Source organism: Mirounga angustirostris, unplaced genomic scaffold (assembly GCF_029215605.1).
Source record: "Mirounga angustirostris isolate CCGP_5_RB_7025 unplaced genomic scaffold, mMirAng1.0.hap1 SCAF_2, whole genome shotgun sequence".
In the NCBI taxonomy this organism is placed as follows: domain Eukaryota; kingdom Metazoa; phylum Chordata; class Mammalia; order Carnivora; family Phocidae; genus Mirounga; species Mirounga angustirostris.
The window spans coordinates 129,161,973-129,182,790 of record NW_026991710.1 but is presented as its reverse complement, the minus strand read 5'-3'; the positions used below and the strand labels follow the sequence as shown (position 1 = coordinate 129,182,790).

Sequence of the window (20,818 nt, the reverse complement as noted above, 5' to 3'; positions counted from 1 at the left end):
TGCCTCGCCCCGGGCCCGCCCCCGCGCCGCCCCGCCCCGCCCCGCGCCGCCCCCGCCCCGCCCCTGCCGCCGCCCCCGCAGCTGCTGCCGCTCGGGCCCCGGGCGCGCCGCTCGCTCGGCGCGCGTGTGCGCCACAGATAGGGAGGGACGGGACGCGGCGGGGCGCGGGGGAACGTGGACAATGCGAACGCGGCGGCCCAGGACGCCCCGCCCGGGCGCGGACCCCACGGCTGCGGGCCCGCCCCTCAGCGCCCGCCGCGTCCTGCCCAAATCGGCCGTCCCCGGGCACTGTCTGCGGCAGTGACGGGGTCGCTGAAGAGCTGTCGGGAGGGACGCCCCGGCCACTGTCGCCAAGTGCGAGCTGAGGAACTTTCGGATGGTTTCCTCTTTCTTTGGGCACGCGGGCACAGTCGGGTTGTTACCCACGAGCGAGAGGGCGGCGCCGGAGGCGGGGGGAGCGTGGAGTCGCCCGGCCAGAGGCCTCAGACAGGATATTAGTGGAAATAATGCAGTGGTTGTCAGGAAACGCTAGTGCAGCCACATGGCTACGGCCAGTTGTGCAGCGAGGATATCCGGTGGCTGCAAAGTCTGTAATTTAGAATAAAAAGAGCTCTCCCGAGCCCCGAGAGGCTGACCTCAGCGAAGCGTGGCGGTGGCGTGCCCGGCAGCTTCCGTGGAGACGGTCCAGGTTGTGACAGGTGGGGAAGCCTCTTCCTAGGGCATTTATAGCTTCAAAGACCCTGCAGATACTCCCCGGAGGATTCATATTGCAAAGTTCAGCCAGCCTCTTCTGAAACATGGTTGAGGTCGAGGACGTGGTCAGTTGCCTGTTTCTAACATTAAGTGGATAATGTACATGATACTTGAGAATGGATTTTCTAGCCCCACTATTTGATGCCTATAACCAAAAAGTACGTCTAATGCCTGAGATCTCTTTTAAGTTTAAGATCATGCCTTTGCCAGCGATATCACAAAGGTTTATTCAGGAATCGCTTTGCAAAGCCTGGAAGTATTGTCAGGCATAAGATTTTTTTAACTAGTTTGCTGCTTCCAGAGCAGTTTGTATGAAATTCAGAGAATATGGGCAGTGTAGAAGAAAGCCGGGAAGTAACTGGGGCACACCTGTCTGCTTACATTGATCCTCTTATTTGTTTCTGGTGCCTTACAGTCTAGACCACTGAAAGCAGTGGTCAAATAGCAGGACAGATGCCAAAGAAGGACTAAATCAATCATGGATCCTCACTCTCCCAAGGAAAAAGTCACTTTGCATTATCCAACTTCAACACCTCCAGTATTCACTCTGTTCCCTGCCTTTTCCCTGTGTTCCCTGCCGGCATCTTCCTTTCCATGGCAAGGATCTTCAGTCCCATTCTAATGTGTCCCTTTTTTTCTTCGTTTCACTTCTCTAGGTTTGTATTTGCCCCTTGAGCTCTGAAGGTTCTCCCACTGTGTTAAGGGATCCTCTTCTGACAAAAAAAATATTTGCATAGCCCGGGTAGACAGTAGTAACTGCACCTTCAAAGTTTGTTCTTAAATGAAAGTTCTCTCATTGGCCTATTTATTTACAATATGTATTTTTAAGTCCTCTTACGACTTAGAAAGGAAAACAAGCAAACTTTGATGACCTAACAGGTTTTATGAAACAGGCTTAATAAAAAGTCACCGTATGAAACTTTTTTACTAATTTTTTTTCTTATTTTTAAACTATTTTACCTTTTTTTACTAAAAGTCTTGCCCACACTAGCTGGTATCACAGAATCCATGAAAGTGCCTTAAAAGAGGAAAATTGCTGGGGACCATATGTAAAAAGAGCTCTATTTTGTTCTCCTCCTGAAATTTTTTAAGGGCCAGCTTGATTTTCAGGTCGTGGTCTTGTGGACTTTCCAAAGTGGGTAATGTTATTTGACTGTTGTTCAAAAAGCCAGCAGCATGTATCTGCAGTACCATGGGGTTGGAGAGGGATACGGGATTACACAGCTGTCTTCTTAGATAAATCTGACCTACTTAGCCTCCCCTGGAGGTAGTTTTCATGCTGACTCATGAACAACAGGAAAGTTATGGCCCATTAAGTAGCATCCATGTTTTGAAGTAAACTTGTTCTCCAAAGAAGACTCCTTTGTCATTTATTCCATTATTTGCCTTTAGGTAATAAATATGCAATTGTCACAGAATATTAGGGCTGGAAAAATTTTGGCTATTAAATAATAGCCCAACTGCCTAATTTTATAGAAGGAGAAACTGAAGCCCAGACAGGCTGAGAAATATGCAAGTTGTAGTGGCAAAGTTGTGGAGAAGTACGTAGAGATAATGTTAATTGAAAAAAAAATTATTGTAAACATGAATTAACAATATGCAAATTATATACACAAAACTAAAGCATGGAAGAGGCACTAAGGAGATACCTTACTAGAGTTAATCAATTTTAACTTAGATCCACATAAGTTAAATTTTTTAAAAAAACACACATCTAGGGGTGTCTGGCTGGTTCAGTTGGAAGAGCAGACGACTCTTGATCTTGGGGTTCTGAGTTGGAGCCCACACTGGGTGTAGAGATTACTATAAAATTAAATAAATAAACTTCTCTCTCTCCCAAAATAAATAAATAAAAATATTTTAAAAAAAGAAAAAACGGACACCTGGGTGGCTCAGTCAAGCCCCACATTGGACTCAGCGCTCAGTGTAGAGTCTACTTAAAGATTCTCTCCCTCTGTTCCTCCTTCCGTGCATGCGCTCTCTCTCTCTCAAATAAAAATCTTTAAAAAAAAAACAAACTTAAAACACACACACCTAAGATTGACTAAACTACACTTATTTTAAAATATATAAGATGTTGACCATGCTTTTGACTTACTTCACCCTGCTTTTTATTCTTAATGAGTATAGATGAAAACGAAGCAAGTCTATAAATGTGAGTTACATCTCAACACATTCTACATAAAATGGACAGTGAAGTGTCAAGTCCATCTGTCTCTAGTCCAGAGAAGATTCAACACACCAGGTCACGTGGTGGTTGTGAAGATCGAATGAGATACTATATGGTAAGCGTCTAGTACAGGTGCTCAATAAATGCTAGTAATGATATTATAGTGCATTCACATTGTAGGGACACGCCAGACCTTTCCTTAATATGGTAAATTTGATACCGATACTCAATTACTTGAATTACCTGATCTGATCACTCAGACATGCTGGAAATGGGAATGCTTAATGAAAATGTGCATGTAACAGCTATTTGCTATCCATCCATTTTGGGCTTCACCCCAATCATGACAACAAAACCAAGTGTTTCATCAAACAACCACCACCATCCTTGCTGGGATCCTGGGATGAGGCTGGGATCCTAGCCTCACCTTCCCTAGAAGGAAATGCTCAGAAGGGATGGTTCTTGAGGAAGGCAGAAACCTAGTGGTTACGATCAGGTACTCTTAAGAGGCAAATTGTCCCCTTGACCTAAGGGGACCCATCGTTTGCTAACTTTATTCCATTTCATCTCATCTCAGGAAGCCTTGATTAGGTGCATTAATAAGGGTTCTTGCCTTTCTCAAATGACTCTGTTGTGTTAAGCAATGGTCCTTTTCCATTATGAAACATGAAGCATCAGTATTCACAGTTAAAAATAGTCATCTTTCAGGATGCCTGGGCGGCTCAGTCGTTAAGCGTCTGCCTTCGGCTCAGGTCATGATCCCAGGGTCCTGGGATGGAGCCCCACATCTGGCTCCCTGCTCGGCGGGAGGCCTGCTTCTCCCTCTCCCGCTCTCCGTGATTGTGTTCCCTCTCTCGCTGTGTCTCTCTCTGTCAAATAAATAAAATCTTCATAAAAAATAGTCATTTTTCTCTCTGATTTGTTTTCCAAACTCGTAAGGCTGTACAATGAAAAATATAAATTTTGTGCATAAATTAAAGTTTAAAATATTAAAAGTTTTTAATTAAAAAATAAATTTTGGGGGCACTTGGGTGGCTCAATTGGTTAAGTGTCTGCCTTTGGCTCGGGTCATGATCCCGGGGTCCTGGGATCAAGCCCCACATCAGGTTCCCTGCTCAGTGGGGAGTCTGCTTGTTCCTCTGCCCCTCCCCCTGCTCATACTCTCTCTCCCCGCCCAAATGAATGAATGAATGAATAAATAAATAATACATTTTTAAGAAATTAAAGACAAAATAAAGATTTTATTTATTTGACAGAGAGAGACGCAGCGAGAGCAGGAACACAAGCAGGGGGAGTGAGAGAGGGAGAAGCAGGCTTCCTGCAGAGCAGGGAGCCCGACGTGGGGCTCAATCCCAGGACCCTGGGATCATGACCTGAGCCGAAGGCAGACGCTTAACAACTGAGCCACCCAGGCACCCTAAAGACAAAATTTTTAAAGGTAGCTTAGAATGTGATTTATACAGGATGCCTTAAATGTGATTACACTAAAGGCTTAAATATGATTAAATGAATGATACATGAGTGAAAAACAAAAAAGTAAGCAAAACAAAATGTAACAAAAACCAAAAAGTTGTCATCTTCCCCGTCTCCCTTGTAATTTGGCATGGCTGTTTGGCTTATTTCTGGTCAGTGAGATATAAACAGACCTCTACAGGCATGGCTTCAGAGAAAGCTCTTGTCTTCATGATGAAAAGGAATAAGCTCAGCTAGGACAGGTCTTTTACTCTGTGTCCTTCTTCCTGCTTGTATATAGATGTGATGCCCAGAGGTTTGCCGCCATCAGGTAAGCCTGAGGAAGAAAGCTACACATTGAGGATAATGGATTGGAAAGGCAGCAGTCTGGAGCCTTGCTGCAATTACAGAATTGTTAGATCATCTGCTTTTAGATAACTTGTTTGGGTAAGCAGAAGTAACCCCTTCTTACTGTAGTCAAGTTTTCTGTTACTTACAGCTAAAAACAATCCCAAGTGAAAAAAAGGAAAAGTCAGCCAAAACCAAAATGAAAGCAAGCCATCATCATTAACAATAACCAGTTGCAAAGATACTAACAGAATGCTCATATAACAAGGGAAAAATAGCAAAACAGCAGGTGGTTTATTTTATGTGCATTAAAATACGATGCATTATTTTATATCAGTTAAATCAGCAAAATAAATAAAAGCAACAAAAGTTAAAAAAAAAAATTTGATGCCTCCAGAGAAATGATGCTTATCACTTAGCAAACCGGCTCGTTCTCCAAAGGACAGTGTCATCACCAGGTACGTCATGTTAGGTCATTGGGAATGGCCCTTGTGACTTGTGTGACATACAGCTCTGAATGCCCATCTATCCCTCCTCAGGCGGCTTGGCAGCCCCTTCCTTCTATGCTCAACCTCTAAAAATAAGAGTACTCTACGGCTTGGTCCTGATGCTCTTTATACTTTCTCTTTCTGGATAAACTCATCCAGTCCCAAGTCTTTAAATCATATCTATCAGCTAATGAGTCCCAAGTTATAATTTTAGCCTTAACCCAAAGTCCACACTCATATTTCCAACTGCCTATTTCCATCTCCACCTGAAGGTCTAATAAGCGTCTCAAACCTAACATGTCCCAAACTCTTGCTTCTACCTAACCAGACCTGCACATCCCCCGTCTTCCTAACTTCTAGTCCACTACAGTTACCACCTACCCAGTTGCTCAAGCCAAAAGCCAAGGGGTCATCTTTAATACTTCTTTCCTTTATACCCTTTTAATCTAACAACAAGTCCTGTGGGGTTCACCTCCAGAATATTCCCCATACTTAGCCTTTCTCAACCACCCCCCTGATGTAAGAGTGCCTCATCCCTCACATAGACTCCAACAGTTGCCTTCTACTGGTCTTTCTGCTTCTGCTCTTGCCCCTTATATCTGGTTGTACAACAGCCAAAATTATCTTTTTAAAGCAGAATTCACTGAGCAGCATTCCCTTTAGCAAATAGAGGAACACTCTCCCTCTCTCTCTCTCTCTCTCACACACACACACATACACAAAACAGAATTCAGATTATGTACAAACCCTCCAGTGGTTTCCTATAAAATTAGAATAAAATCCCAACTCCGATCCCTGTCCTGCAGGGAAGTGAGATCTGGCTCCTCCTCACCTTTCTGACCTCATCATCTACCAGTCTTCCTTTTGGTAACTGTTCTTCAGCCCAGGGACCTTTGTGTTCCCTAAGCCCACCAGGCTTGACCCCCTTCTCAGGGCCTTCACACTTGCTGTTTCCTCCACATGGGAAGCACTTTGTCTGACTGTCGCACATCTGGCTCCTTCTCATCATTTACATAGGGCTGCTGAGCACAGCTGTGTATGAAGAGCCTAAGGAGTAGGGCCTGACCTCAGCTCTCTGATTCACCAAGCCGGGCTCTGGCTCCAAGATGCCTGGAGTAAGAAGAGCCGCCTTCTGATGCCACAAAGGCACTGACCAATGGCCAAACGACATGCTTGTGCTGTGTCCTCCCAGAGGGGGGACCATTTTCTAATCAAAATATTATTGCTTATGTCTAAGAAGAAGGGAGAACTAGCAATCACCAGACCCCGATTTTACTCGCATGTCTTATGTGAAAACACAACAGGATTAATCTTGTCACCATTTTACATGTTAGACACTGAGATTGAGAAGAGTAAATTGTCAATCCAGACTTAAAATTGGACTCTAATTCCATTGTACCATACTGTCTCTAAAAGTGAAGAAGCAAGAACTCACTTGGAAACTTCCATTTTTTTCTTGTTTTAATTCTACTTCTTATTTTAGGATGCTTGTAGGAAGGTTAGAACAATCTACAAAGGCGCAACTATAGTCCTTAAGAATAAATTACTATTGCTACATATAGCTACAAAACATACTCCACCTATACACCCTCCAGGTGATAAATTAAGATCAATATGAAATCCAGTAAAACCGGTCATTTTTCTTTTGAGTCTCCACACTTTTGGAGATACAGTTCTTATCCATCTGACTTTTATACATACTTGCTTCTACTCTATTTGGGAAAGTTATGTGTATAAACTTCTAAAATAACAGCTGCATTAACTTATTTGTTTATACTTACTAAGATCTACTTGGGAAGTCAAAATGCAGACCAATGAGTAGGATTTATTTTTCTCTTCTTTGCTGGCTTTTTTTCTTCCTTGTTTTAAAAAAGATGTAGAAGTAGATTTCAGAAGGTTGGCAGGAATCACAGTTCTGTAAATTGAGTCAATTTCTTGATGGATGATTTTGGAAAAATATTTTTTATGTTCCCACTTAAGCTATAAAACCAGGCATAGCCTTGGTCTGGGAAGGAGAAATAGTAAGTACTTTCTCAGCTCCATTTCATGGTCCAAAGTGATTCCTTGTAACTCAACTTCCTTTTCTAGAAGTAATAATAGATAGCCCTTATATAGTGCTTATGATGTGCCAAGCCCTATCCTAAGTGCTTTGCATATATTAAGTCATTTAACCCTTCCAACAACCCTAGGAGGCACAGATAGGTTAAGGTATAATGGCCCAAGGTCACAAACCAGTAAGGTGCAGAGCTAAAATTTAAGCCCAGGAAGTCTGTCTCTGGAATCCATGCTCTTGGCCCCTAGGGCAATACCACCTTTATACCTTCAGGTGATTGGAGGGGTAGTTATGATCCCTTTTGTACTATTGGTGATCATTAGAAATGTACGTAGAATACACTGAAATTGGAAACACTGAAAATAAAGGCCTGCATGGCACCAAAAATCTAACAAATTGTTAGGAAGATGTCAATGCTGAATAACCAATTTCTAGTCTTTGAATGTGTCATAGTTCCAGAAACAACGGCATTCCCAGTAGAGGAAATGGGTCTATTTAGGTGAGGTAACCTTGGTAGATGAATTCAGTTATATGAGCCCATGTTGGCTATAGAAGCTCCCCAGACTAATCCCATCTACCAATTTCCATAACTAGATAGAACCTCAACAGTAGTATTTCAGCAATACTTATCCGACTCACCCACCTAAACAATCTAACTGCAATTTTAGAAAATATGCTCCATGACCTTGAACAAAGCACTTCACCTCCCTGCACCTGTTTTCTTACCCATAAAATGAAGCCATAAAACAATATGATCTTTAAGGTCCTTTCCCTGTCTATCATTATATGATTTTCTGTCCAGACCTGATAGCTTGGAAGCAAGAAGCTGGAACTTTTTTGGTCATCATTTCTTACTACTTCAAAACCCATTCAGTAGTAAAGCAACTTCACAGCTTCCTGACCTTGCATGCTTTCAGACTGCAGTCATGTTACGTTTGGCACTTACAGTTCAAATAAAAAGCTGCCAGGTCAGCAGCAGGGAGCCAGATGTTATGGAGAAGTAGTAAGGGGAGATCTACTCTTTCCTTAGGTGCACACCTGGATTGCCAGTCTAGGGCCACGTAGCAAAGCGTAGCATTGGTAGAATCTAGGGTCCTATCTATGGGGTCTTGGGCAAGTTACTTAACCTCTCTGTGCCTTAGTTTCTCATTTGTAAACTGGAGATGATAATCATCTACCTCACACGCTGTGGCAGAGAGATGAGTCTGTAGAAGAGTGCCTGGCACCCAGTAAATGCTACACAATGTTGTTTTGTTCCTGCTCCTATTTCCTGGATTAAGAGAACCAAAAGGAGAGCCCGAAGAAGGTAAAACCCAAGAGTTGGTATGGCCACTCAAGAGATAAGCTCCCCAGACTAATCCCATCTACCAATTTCCATAACTAGATAGAACCTCAACAGTAGTATTTCAGGGCCAGTGATGGCCCCTAGAAGGCTTCTACCACGTTACCTTGAATGCCAGGCCGATGTGAAATTAAAGCCCTCATATTGTGAAAATGCCCCCATTTGAGTTCTTCCTTTTAAACACGTAGTTAAATTCCAGGCTCCGGAGCCAATATAGTGCTTCCTTACTTTCCCCCCAACTGCAAAGTAAAGCTGACCACCAATTGAAAAAGGAACATCTGGGGTAAGTTCTGATCTGTTTACTCTTGTATGCTCTCCCTCCCTTTTCAAGAAACAATAATAATAGGTGCAAACACTGACCTAGGCAGAGATTAAGTAACTTCCCAAGGTCACAGAGCTGGGTGGTGGAGCCAGAATTCAAACCCAGGCTGTCTGGTTCCAGAGTGTGCACCTGGGGGCTAGTAACCATGGCGTTTTGCTGCGTCACAGACTACATTCAGTGTGCGTGCGTGTGTGTGTGTGCGCGTGTGTGTGGGGGGGTGGGTGTGTTTGAAGAAGAGAACAAAGTATACCCTAAAGGACTTGAGAGGAACGCCTGCTGGATCATTGAAAAATATACTCGTACAGAGCACAAAACATGACATCTGACTGCATCGTGCTGAATGGAGGCCCCCTAAACACCTCCCTTGGGAAAGAAGCTGCAGGCCCCTGATCAGGGAGGGCCTCCACCAGCGGAGGGAGTCAGTTCCAAGCGACTCACAAGCCTCCCAGGACCCTGGCTGGTCATGGCAGCCACACAGGGCAGCAGGTCCTATGGCTCGGGAAGGGGAAGCAGGCGGGGGCAAACAGAAGGCATGGAGCACAACCTGAGGCAAGTCAGCCGCCAACAATAGCTTGGAGGTAACAGCAGGAACATCCCAAACTGAAGTGCAGCTAGCAAGCCCGAGCACTGGGGCCAGCAGGAGGCAAAGGGGCAGAATCACGAACAGCGGGGGTGTGAACCTCAAGCAGTAGCTGCCCCACCACCGCCAGAAAGCTGTACAGAGAGCCTGCGACTTCAGCCAGCAGCTCTTGGAGATATCTGGAGGCCCAGAAAGGAGCGAGAGGTGCAAGATGTAGGAGAAAGGGCAGTGTCCGGGACTCGGGAGACGGAAGTTCCAGTCCTAGCTGGCTATGTGCCCTCGTCCCCCTCCCCTATGTCCTCTGTAAGCAGCACATAAAACTGGAAGTTGTGGGTAAATAACTTGGAGAGCTGGAGGTTACTGAATTGGTTAAGAGACTTTGGCAATCATCTGTGTGTGAGGAAAGAAGTATCTAGACTATAACTATTTGGCTAAAGAGCAATCAAGAGTTTCGCCCCTGCCAACATGCAGGCAAATACCCAATAGATTTTTTTTTTTTTAAGATTTTATTTATGTATTTGACAGAGAGAGACACAGTGAGAGAGGGAACACAAGCAGGGGGAACGGGAGAGGGAGAAGCAGGCCTCCCGCCGAGCAGGGAGCCCGATGCAGGGCTAGATCCCAAGACCCTGGGACCACGACCTGAGCCGAAGGCAGACACTTAACGACTGAGCCACCCAGGCGCCCCTAGATTTTTTTTTAAGGATTTTATTATTTGAGTGAGAGAGAGAGAGAGGGAGCATGAGTGGGGGGAGAGGCAAAGGGAGAGGGAGAAGCAGACTCCCTGCTGAACAAGGAGCCTGACACGAGGTTCCATCCCAGGACCCCGGGATCATGACCTGAGCTGAAGGCAGATGCTTAACCGACTAAGCCACCCAAACACCTCAAACACCCAATAGATTTGAAGGACTGACCAATTCCACTCCCCTTGGAAATTGTTTTTGCTGTATATTAAAAGTTATCTCAGTCCTGAAATTTTATATTGGTAGATCAGCCTCACTTAGAAGTGCAAATTAAGATAACTCTGCAGTACCATTTTATAATGATTAAATTAACAACAATAACAACAAAAAAACCCAAATCCTTATAAAACCCAGTTTGGGAAAGATTCAAAGGCCAACCATTACAGTGCTAGGGATCGGATGAGTTGGTACTTTTTCCTAAAGACAAGCTGAATACAGACTATGGCCATACAAATGACCATAACCTTTGACACACTAATGTTCTTGAAATTTATTTTGAGAAAATAATTTTAAATAAAATATATTTTGCGAGATATTTACGGCAATGTTATTTAACAGCTCCAAACTGGATACAGTCCAAATCCACAAACATGGAAATGGCAAAGATAATAACTATGATAGTTATATCTATAGATAGGCTTTTTAAATACTGTAAAGAGAAAAAAGCACACAAACATAAGGTTGGAAAAGAAGGGATTTCTAGGCAATGAGATTGGGATGGGGTAGAGGATCGTGTTGCACTTGGGCAGAATGCGGGGCTCATGAAAGTGTCAGGTAGACCCAGCTCCACTTGGAAGGGATAGAAGTGCCAGGATCAAGGATGGGCTGTGTCAGTTTAAACACAGACCAAGAGCCCATGGGAAGCCATGGTCATAAACAATTAGTTTATGCCTTTTTCTACTGAATGATTTTAAATTTTCAATTTTGAGTAGAAAACTTGTACATGGTTTAACAGGACACTTACTGGAAGAGCATAGCGCAGATCTTTGGGGCAGTTGGTGCTGGGGAAAAGGGAAGGGGAATCAGCGACTGGATTTTCCTCTCTCTTTGAGTGAGCAGGTAACTAAAGACATCCCTAAAGCAGGAAGCTGGTACACAGTCCAGTGGCTCAAAAGGAACAGGGTTCTGGGCAGGAAATGGCTAAGACAGTCTTTCAGGTTGTCAGAGGAAGTTGATGTAATGAAGACAAGACTCCAGGAAAATGTTGCTCAAGTATTAAGACCAAATACTTCAGATCACCTCTGAAGAAGCCCAGATGTTATCTTAGAACAAAAAGGTAACTGGTCGAGAGGATTCGGTGAAATAATGTGTATAGAAGTGCTTTGAAATACTACTGAGAAATGCTTTATAAATACTATAAAGCCTTGGAGACCAGGGCTTCACTCTAAAAAACAAACAAAGCAAAACAGAAAAACAAAAAGTATTGCAAAATGAGCCAGTGTGTTCTTTAACTATAACTCTAAATCAATAGATGATTTTATAAATTCTTAGAGTTCTAATTTTGAAGAAGAGTTGGTAAAATCATAATCTTTTTTTCTATTTGAAGCTATGATTTTTATCTTGGCCATTTAACTATGTTGGCTTTTTTCAGATTTTTAGTAATGTATAAGCCAGCCCTAATTAAATGGATCCTGTTGTGAATTAGTGAAATAGTCTAAAAACACCAAATCGGCCATGACTGGCTCACAGATTTTTGTGGCCTTAATATTTTAAATCAAATGACCACTCATTCATTCATTCATTCATTCATTCATTCATTCATTCATTCAGGATAATTGCAAGAGAAGCGATGTGCCTATGTAAGTAGGGTAAACGTAGTGGGGCAATAAAAAGGTACAGAACACTATCGACTTTAAGAAAACTACGAAAGTAGGGTTACATTACATAAATTGTTCTTTCTGCTGATCTCTATGAGCAAATTACCTACATCTTTTCAAAGAACACCATTTGATGTTTCTTGCCTAATCTTAGCATTTGGCTTCATGAAGCCTGCTGAATTCTGCTAGCTGAATGCTTGCACTTACACGCACTTACATGTCTTCATAATGTTTGGTTCACCCGGGCCAAGAGTCAGCTTCTACCTCAAGCCTCAGGGAGATCAGGTTTCAACTCCTGCCCGTTGAATACTGTATATCTCCCTTCATGCCTTATTAAAATGAACACTTTCCATTTGATTTTCTTCTTGTGACTACTGGGTCCAGGGTGGTTTTCTTTCTCCACTGTTGTTAAACATCTCCTGTATCATTAAGCCCAGATGTATAAAGGTATACACTTTATACACTTCTGGCTGAGAAAGGTAGTCATCTGGACTAGATAGCAGTTTATCCGTGTGATGAAAGTACCATTTCATTTTTGATGGCCTTAATTTAGCATTTATCCCTGGGGCTGGGTTTTGTGTTGCCTTTATAAACACACACATACACACACACATGCACACAAAGAGCCTAATTCTTTTTAGGCATTTCTCCAGCTGTGAGTTTAGCAAGGCTTCCTGCTAATAGGGAGACAGAATTACAGCTCCAAACATTCCCCTGCCACTGATCCAGAACATGTGTTATCATCTCACACACTGTAAATTGATTCCAAATCCCTGCCAACAGGGCACAGTCTGCATTCCAAATATCTAAGCCCCTGGGACAGGGAATCGTGAAATAGGAATACGCCATGCTTTCTCCTTTAATTCGGTGTAAACAAAGTTTGCTAAACATTTTTGATTCTTAGAATATGTTTGGGTGTTTTTCTGAAAACGGAGAACAGCCTACAAAATCTCTGTACCTTAGTGACAACAGACTTTATCTTGAGGATCCCCAGTCTCCTCGATGTCACTTCTAATCTCTTGGTAAAGGTTGGTTAACGGGAAATAGGGCAAGATGGAGGGGAGCTCACATTTAAGATAATAAAGTGACCTCGTTCAACTGATGAGAGACATAAACAGTCTGACTATGATGGTCTCATGGGAGTAGAAGGCTAGGATTTCAAATGCTATATAAACAATTGCAAATCTCTGCAATTACTCCAGAAATGGGCTCCCAGTGCACGGGGCCATGTCAGGAATAAATATAGCTTCAGTTCTGTGCTATCCCGTATTGGCGACCTGAGTTCCTACTGATTTATTCCTTATTCGAAATAAGCGCAGAGAACAATTCACAATAAGTGTCATGAACAAACATGGCTAAAAACTTGTCTTTATTTTTGCGACTGTTGAGGACTGCAGAGTAGCAGCCGGGAGAAGAGAGAGTAAGTGTCACCAGCAATCTGGCTTTGGGAACATCCTGGGGAGAAGCAGGAAAGTTGGTTGATCTCCTCAGAAGTCCTTAGCCCCAAAGTGTCTGAAGAGCCCCAACTTGGTTACCATGGTGATAACTGCCATTCCAATAATTTCACCTGACCAGGTCTCTATTGTCTCTTCACTCATGAACATTAGCCCATCCCACTCTGCTTCGACCCAGCCCTTCCTCATTAGATCCTAAGAAATAACCACAGATGCACACGTAGGAACAGCCAATTAATACTTTGTGACAAGTGCGTTCATGCCGGAGGGTGAAATTGCCAGAGCAAGTACTCAAACTTTATAGAAGAGGATTCTGCCTATGTTCGAATCCGATCTCATCACGTACGGAAGGGTGCTGGCGTGATGGCGGCCTGGCCTGGTGTGCCCCACATGGATGAGCGAGTGCTAACAAAAAAAAAAAAAAAAAAAATCTGGCGGGCTGCATAATTAGTCCAAATCATTTTCGAGTTAGTATGGGATAATGAAGACTTAACTCCGCTAGGCTTCAAGAGGCCTGGCCTCCAGGATCGGTTTATGGTCAACCAGCAGAGTGAGCTCAGGCAAGCCCCTTCCCCTCCCCGGGTCTGTGGGTCTTCAACAACACAGTAGAGGCACTGGGCTGGTGGTACCTGCTGAAGGTGTCCCTACGTCTCAAATCCAGAGAGTCATTCTCTTATTGGTCCTTCCTTCTCTGAGATAAAAGATTTTCCTGCACATTTCCAAGTTTATATGTTTGATCTTGCTACTTTAAAACCTTGAGGGAATGAAAACAATAATGTTTGAAGTAGGAGTGTACATTATCAAAATAAAGGAAATTTAACCTTTTATACTTTTTAAAAGATGAAATTATGTCTCCTTGGGAGAGACAATGCGTAAGATTATAATAAGAAAGAATGATTCAAATCTATTTAAGTATAATAAGTGTTTTCATTTCCTGAAAAGCCAAACTATGAACAATGGGAATAAAACTAGATTTGAATTCTATAACAATAAAAGTGGATCCTCCTCAAAATATCAGGACGGATGTCTACATATTAAAAGTCCCTCTTGAGGGTGCCTGGGTGGCTCAGTTGGTTAAGCGACTGCCTTCGGCTCAGGTCATGATCCTGGAGTCCCGGGATCGAGTCCCGCATCGGGCTCCCTGCTCGGCAGGGAGTCTGCTTCTCCCTCTGACCCTCCTCCCTCTCATGCTCTCTGTCTCTCATTCTCTCTCTCTCAAATAAATAAATAAAATCTTTAAAAAAAAAAAGTCCCTCTTGAAAAATGTTCTCCTATGTTTATTTCTACTTATTCCAGTACAACAGATATCATGGTCAGCATTTTGCTGTAAAAGCCACTGACTATAAGCACTTGGATTCATTGACCTGAGTCCAAAGCCAGAATGTTGGAACTCTCTGGAAGGAAGGAGGTCTCCTCTAATTGACTGTAAGATGAGAGTAGTTAAGAACCAGTGGTAGCAGGGCTCAGGAAATTTCTCCTGCTTGACTCGAGGAGGGGCTGGGATGGTGGGAATGCGAGACATGATTTTAAGTAGGGAGCTCAAGGTGGGCTTCATTAAATAGACAACGATTTGAGCAGGAGTCAACCTTGCAGCCATCAAGGAGCACAGCATTCCAGGCAGAGAACAGCCGAGACCCTGTGGCAGGAGTATGCGTGCAAGAGACCAGCGTGGCTGGAGAGGGAGAGTATGCAAGAGATCCAAGAGCGAAGAGCAGAGTGGGTGTGTCGGGCAGATTAGCCAGGGCCTCACAGGCCACCGTCAATGCTGCGAAGTATACTTGTCCTTCCAGAAAGACGGAGAGTCGTGAAGGGTTTTAAGCACACTGACCTGATCTGACATACATTTCGGGGGGATTCCTTTGTGGCTGTGTTGAGAATAGACTGTCTGAGGGTAAGGATGAAACAAACCACTTTGGAGGCTAATGTGGTAATAATCTGGTCTATAAATGATGGTAACTTGGACTGGGCATTGGCAAGTGTGGGCTGAGGAGTAGTCAGATTCCAGATAGGTTTTAAAAGTAGAGTTAATAAGATTTCCCAACAGAGATTGGATATGGAATATAAAGAGGAAAAAAGGAGCCAAGAATGACTCCAAACTTTTTGGCCTGAGCAACCAGAAAAGTAGAGTTGTCATCACCAAGATGGCAATAAAATGAAATAGCCAGCTTACCCACAAATCTATATTTTTCCTTTTTTAAAAAAAAAATATTTACTGAGCTCTTATTATTTGCCAGGCACTGTGCTAAGCATTTGATTTTATTTAAACATAGCAATGGTGCTACAAGGTAAATACTACTAGTACTAGCTACCATTTGCAGATAGAGAAACTGAGATTTAGTTAGTTAAATCAGACGGTTAGTGAGTGGAGGGCTGAAATTTGAACCCAGAAAGAGCCCCCACTCCTACCGGTATCCAATACCGCCGCTCTACCTGGTCAGGTAATAGTCTGTTTACCTTCCACTATTAACAGCATCCTCTTCTAAAGTGCAGGAATACACCACAGTTATCTGGGTATGACACTGGGCAAGATTTAGAACCCGTCCTCACTTTGTGAAAGATCAGACCCAGGACCTATTATCTCAGCTAGGAGCAAGAGTACTCACATCAGGGCAATGCAAATCAAAAACCACAATGAGATAACACCTCACACCTGTCAGCATGGCTATTATCAAAAAGACAAGAAATAAAACAAGTGTCAGCAAGAACACAGAGAGAAAGGAACCCTTGTGCACTGTTGGTGGGAATGCAAACTGGTGCAGCCACTATGGAAAACAGTATGGAGGTTCCTCAAAAAATTAAAAGTAGAATTACCAATTGATCCAGTAATTCCACTTCTGGGTATTTATCTCAAGAAAATGAAAACACCGGGGCGCCTGGGTGACTCAGATGGTTGAGTGTCTGCCTTCGGCTCAGGTCATGATCCCAGGGTCCTGGGATCGAGTCCCACATCAGACTCCCTGCTGGGTGGGGAGCCTGCTTCTCCCTCTGCCTCTCTCTCTCTCTCTCTGACTCTCATGAATAAATAAATAAAACATTAAAAAAAAAGAAAAGAAAATGAAAACACTAATTCAAAAAGATATCTGCACCCCCATGTTCATAGCAGCACTATTTACAATAGCCAAGATACAGAAACAACCTAAGTGTTCATCTTTTTAAAGAGATTTTATTTTATTTTTTTAAAGATTTTATTTATTTATTTTTGAGAGAGAGAGCAGGGGGGAGGGGCAGAGGGAGAGGGAGAAGCAGGCTTCCTGCTGAGCAGGGAGCCAGATGTGGGGCTGGATCCCAGGACCCTGAGATCATGACCCGAGCTTAAGGCAGATGCTTAACTGACCGAGCCACCCAGGTGCCCCCTAAGCGTTCACTGATGGATGAATGGATAAAGAAGATGTGATATGCACACACACACACACACACAGGAGTTATATTCAGCCATAAAAAAGAATGAAATCTTGCCATTTGTGACAACATGGATGGACCTCAAGGGCATTATGCTAAGTGAAATAAGTCAGACAAGGAAAGATGTATGATCTCCCTTATACCTGGATTCTAAAAAACAAAAGAAAACAAAACCCAGCTCATAGATTGAACAGACTATTGGTTGCCAGGGGCTGGGGGAGAGCACAAAATGGGTGAAGGGGGTCAAGAAATATAAACTTCCAGTTATAAAATTAGTAAGCCACGGGGATGTAGTATACAGCAAGAAGACTATGGTTAATAATACTGTATTGCATCTTTGAAAGTTGCTAAGAGAATAAATCTTAAAAATCTTCATCACAAGGAAAAAAAAATTTGTAACTGTGTATGGTAATGGTGGTAATTAGGCTTACCATGGTGATCATTCCATAATGTATGCAAGTATTGAATCATTATGTTGTACACCTGAAAGTAAGATAATGTTAAATGTCAATTATACCTCAATTAAAAGAAAAGGAAGAGAGGCCATCAACCACACGTAAATATATTGGCACATTTGAGTCAGCCTCATCACCCCTCGACGTCAAGGTAAGGTGGATATTGACCTTCAGGCCAGTATAAAGGAGATACATGGTGTGAAATCCTCATCTCCACAAGACTATGGTTTCCCATGAAAGTGAGATTGTTTGGGTAAAGGCAGTGTGTATTGCTGGATTACTGTCTAGAAAGGGTTTTCAGGACTCCCTTGGGGTAAGAAGACAGTAAGGAGGACAGAGCTCATCATATATCATGTGGTACATTTGTAGACACTCAGCAATTCTGAAATGAACAGAAAAATAGGTCATCCAATAGCTTTTTCCCAGAAATACCTCACTCCAAACAGGAAAAACTGAATAAACAAATATGCAAAGTAAACCAGTCATCAGGAAGGCTGCCCGGGACGTACGGGTGACAGATACCGGAAAAAAATGAACAACTCTAACACCACATGTAATGTGTGCCCCACATGCAAGGTGGTGAGAAAGACACAAGGAGCAGAATTGCTTGGGATTCAAGGGAAAGCACTGGAGTTCTTAGTGAATTCTGTAGATTCATATCTCCAGGCAGTAAAAACTATATTATCATAATGTTGAGAGGGGACAAGGGTAACGAAAAGAGGAGGGTCTTTTTCTCTCATTTATTTCCAATGGAGGAAATGTTAGTCCCACTCCCAGAGGTTACATTTCTCAGAAAACGCAGACCCAGAGAAGGGGAAAGTGACGACAGGCATAGCTGTCCTGCTGACCTTTTCACAGCTGTCATACCAGCTTCACACTAAGGGGATTTATTCAGAGTCTAAAGACATTATTGAACACCCCTCAGGTACTCTCAGAGGCAGTAGGACTCTGAAGTCTGGGTTTCATCCTGGTTCTTCCACTCTGCATGACTTCGGGTAAGATTTTAACCTCTTTGTGCCTCAGTGTCTTCATCCATAAAACGGGGATAATAATAATGCTTATTATCATTGTGTTGTAGGGAAGATTAAATGAGATAATTCATTTATTAGTTTCGAATGGTGACAGGCAAACAGAGGCACTGAAATACTAACAGATATTGTTAATATTATTGCTTAGTAGTAGAATACAATCATGGCAGTCAGTAAACCTTTTTAGGTAATTACTAGGAAACACCTGGAAGGCCCTTGCTAGGATAGTCTCCTGAAAACCTGCTATTTATCCCTCATAGAGAGGCAGACCACCCTGCTGTCTTTTCTTGCAGTACTTTCTACATATATCCCTTCTAGTTCACTTGAAATCACTGAAAATCTCCATCCTTTGGTCTTCTGGCTCCCTGTTCTTGCTGCTACTCCTTACTATATACCTAGCCAAAAAAACGAAAAAGAAAAAGTCAAAAGAGCCACGGTGTCTCCCAATTACCATTCCAGTGTACACACAAGCTTGTTCTTTTGTGTTCCCACATTCTTCCTGCCTGTGATAACCCACCACCACCCCGGCCCCGCTTCTGCCCATTTGAATCCTGCCTGTCACTAACGGGCCAGTTCCAGTTCCACATTCTCCAGAAAACCTAACCTGACCATATTCCTAGCCAAGTACTTCTGCTATATCGTCTTTAATGTGCTATCTGTAATGACTTTTTTTATTTAGTTAGTTAGTTAGTTGAGAGAGAGAGCACAAGCAGTGGGGACGGCAGGCAGAGTGGGAGGAAGAAGTAGGCTCCCCGCTGAGCAGGGACCCCGATGCGGGGCTCGATCCCAGGACCCCGGGATCATGACCTGAGCCGAAGGCAGACGCTTAACCCACTGAGCCACCCAGGTGCCCCATCATGACTTATTTTAATCAAATGATATTATTCACGGGATCACTGTTGAGTTTAATCCCCCAGTAACTACTTTTCCTTAAGTTCTTACATTCTTCAGCTTCTTTTTTTCCAGTTTTTAAAAAATTTCCTTAAGTGATCACTACAGCCAACGGGGGGGTCGAACCCATGACCCTGAGATCAAGAGCCACATGCTCTACCCACTGAGCCAGCCAGGTGCCCCTTTACTTCCAGTTTTATTGAGATATCATCGACATATGACATTTTAGTTTCAGGTGGATGACATAATGACTTGGGTAGATATTGTGAAATGATCACCACAGTAAGTGTAGTTAATATGCATCATCACACTTAGTCATAGATTTTTTTTTCTCATGATGAGAACTCTTAAGATCTACTTTCTCGGGCACCTGGGTGGCTCAGTTGGTTGAGCGACTGCCTTCGGCTCGGGTCATGATCTTGGAGTCCCTGGATTGAGCCCCGCATCGGGCTCCCTGCTCAGCGGGGAGCCTGCTTCTCCCTCTAACCCTCCCCCCCTCATGTACTCTCTCTCTCTCTCATTCTCGCTCTCTCAAATAAATAAATAAATCTTAAAAAAAAAAAAGATCTACTTTCTCAGCAACTTTCAAATATATAATGCAGCATGTTAACTATACTCACCACGTGGTACGTTATATCTCCACGACTAAGTCCTCTTATAACTGCAAGTTTGTACCTTTCCAGCCCCTTCACCCATCTCACCCACTCCCCACCCCCTGCCTCTGGCACCCCCCATCTGTTCTCTATATAATCTCCAACTTCTAATTCTCTTACTCATCTCCTTCACCAAGAACTCGGGCAAAAATAGCTACGTGGCCTGAATTACCACAGATTTTATCACTGTCATGTTCCAGGCCTGTGTTGCCTGTGGTCGCCTCCTTTGGTCACTACCAGAAGTTGCTTAGACAGCCCACCATCACAGAACCTGCAGACATCTCAAGCCAGTTAACAATAAGAGGCATTTTGAAGGCTCCATTGTTCAGCCACTCTGACTCAAGCTTTCCCCTCCGTGCTGGGCTGGCTCCTACACCCGGCTTTCGTGTGCAGACATCTCAAGGGCTGTCGGTCAACTCCTGAATGAGCTGACTCCACGAAAGTGCTTGCATTACCTAAAACTACACAGCAGTCAACTCCCAGGGAAGTAGTCCTGCCTCTAAAAAGGCCAGCTCACCTCTTCCAGTGCCAGAAATTAGAGAGCTTCTAAAAAAAAAAAAAAAAAAAATCCAGTGTCATTTCCATTGACTTGGGCCTGTTGTTGGTTTTCGGATATGTTTATAACAGGGAGAAAGGCACTGAACTTTAAAAAGGGGGGAAGAATATCTCAATTCCCCCTGGGCTTCATTGTTTCTCTTCTCTCTCCGTGCATCGCTCTGGGTTTCTCATCCCATCAAATGGCTCCAGTGACCACACCCCAAACTCCATCTCTAGCCCCCGCTTCTCTTCCAGGTTTCATATTACTGACTGCATACACAGTAACTCTCCCTGGAAATGTGTTGGCTCCTTAGACTCCAAATATTCCAAGTG

The 20,818-nt window shown here is 43.3% G+C and overlaps 1 protein-coding gene across 1 annotated transcript in view; it reads right to left on the bottom strand.

Moving 5' to 3' along the window:
- Positions 1-4,144: 4,144 nt before the first annotated feature.
- The window catches only part of MND1 (meiotic nuclear divisions 1), a 115,797-nt gene continuing 99,123 nt past the window's right edge, over positions 4,145-20,818 (bottom strand). The window contains exon 9 of the transcript XR_010409590.1: positions 4,145-4,712. The gene's annotated coding sequence lies outside the window, so the exon portion shown is untranslated. The remainder of the gene's footprint in view (positions 4,713-20,818) is intronic.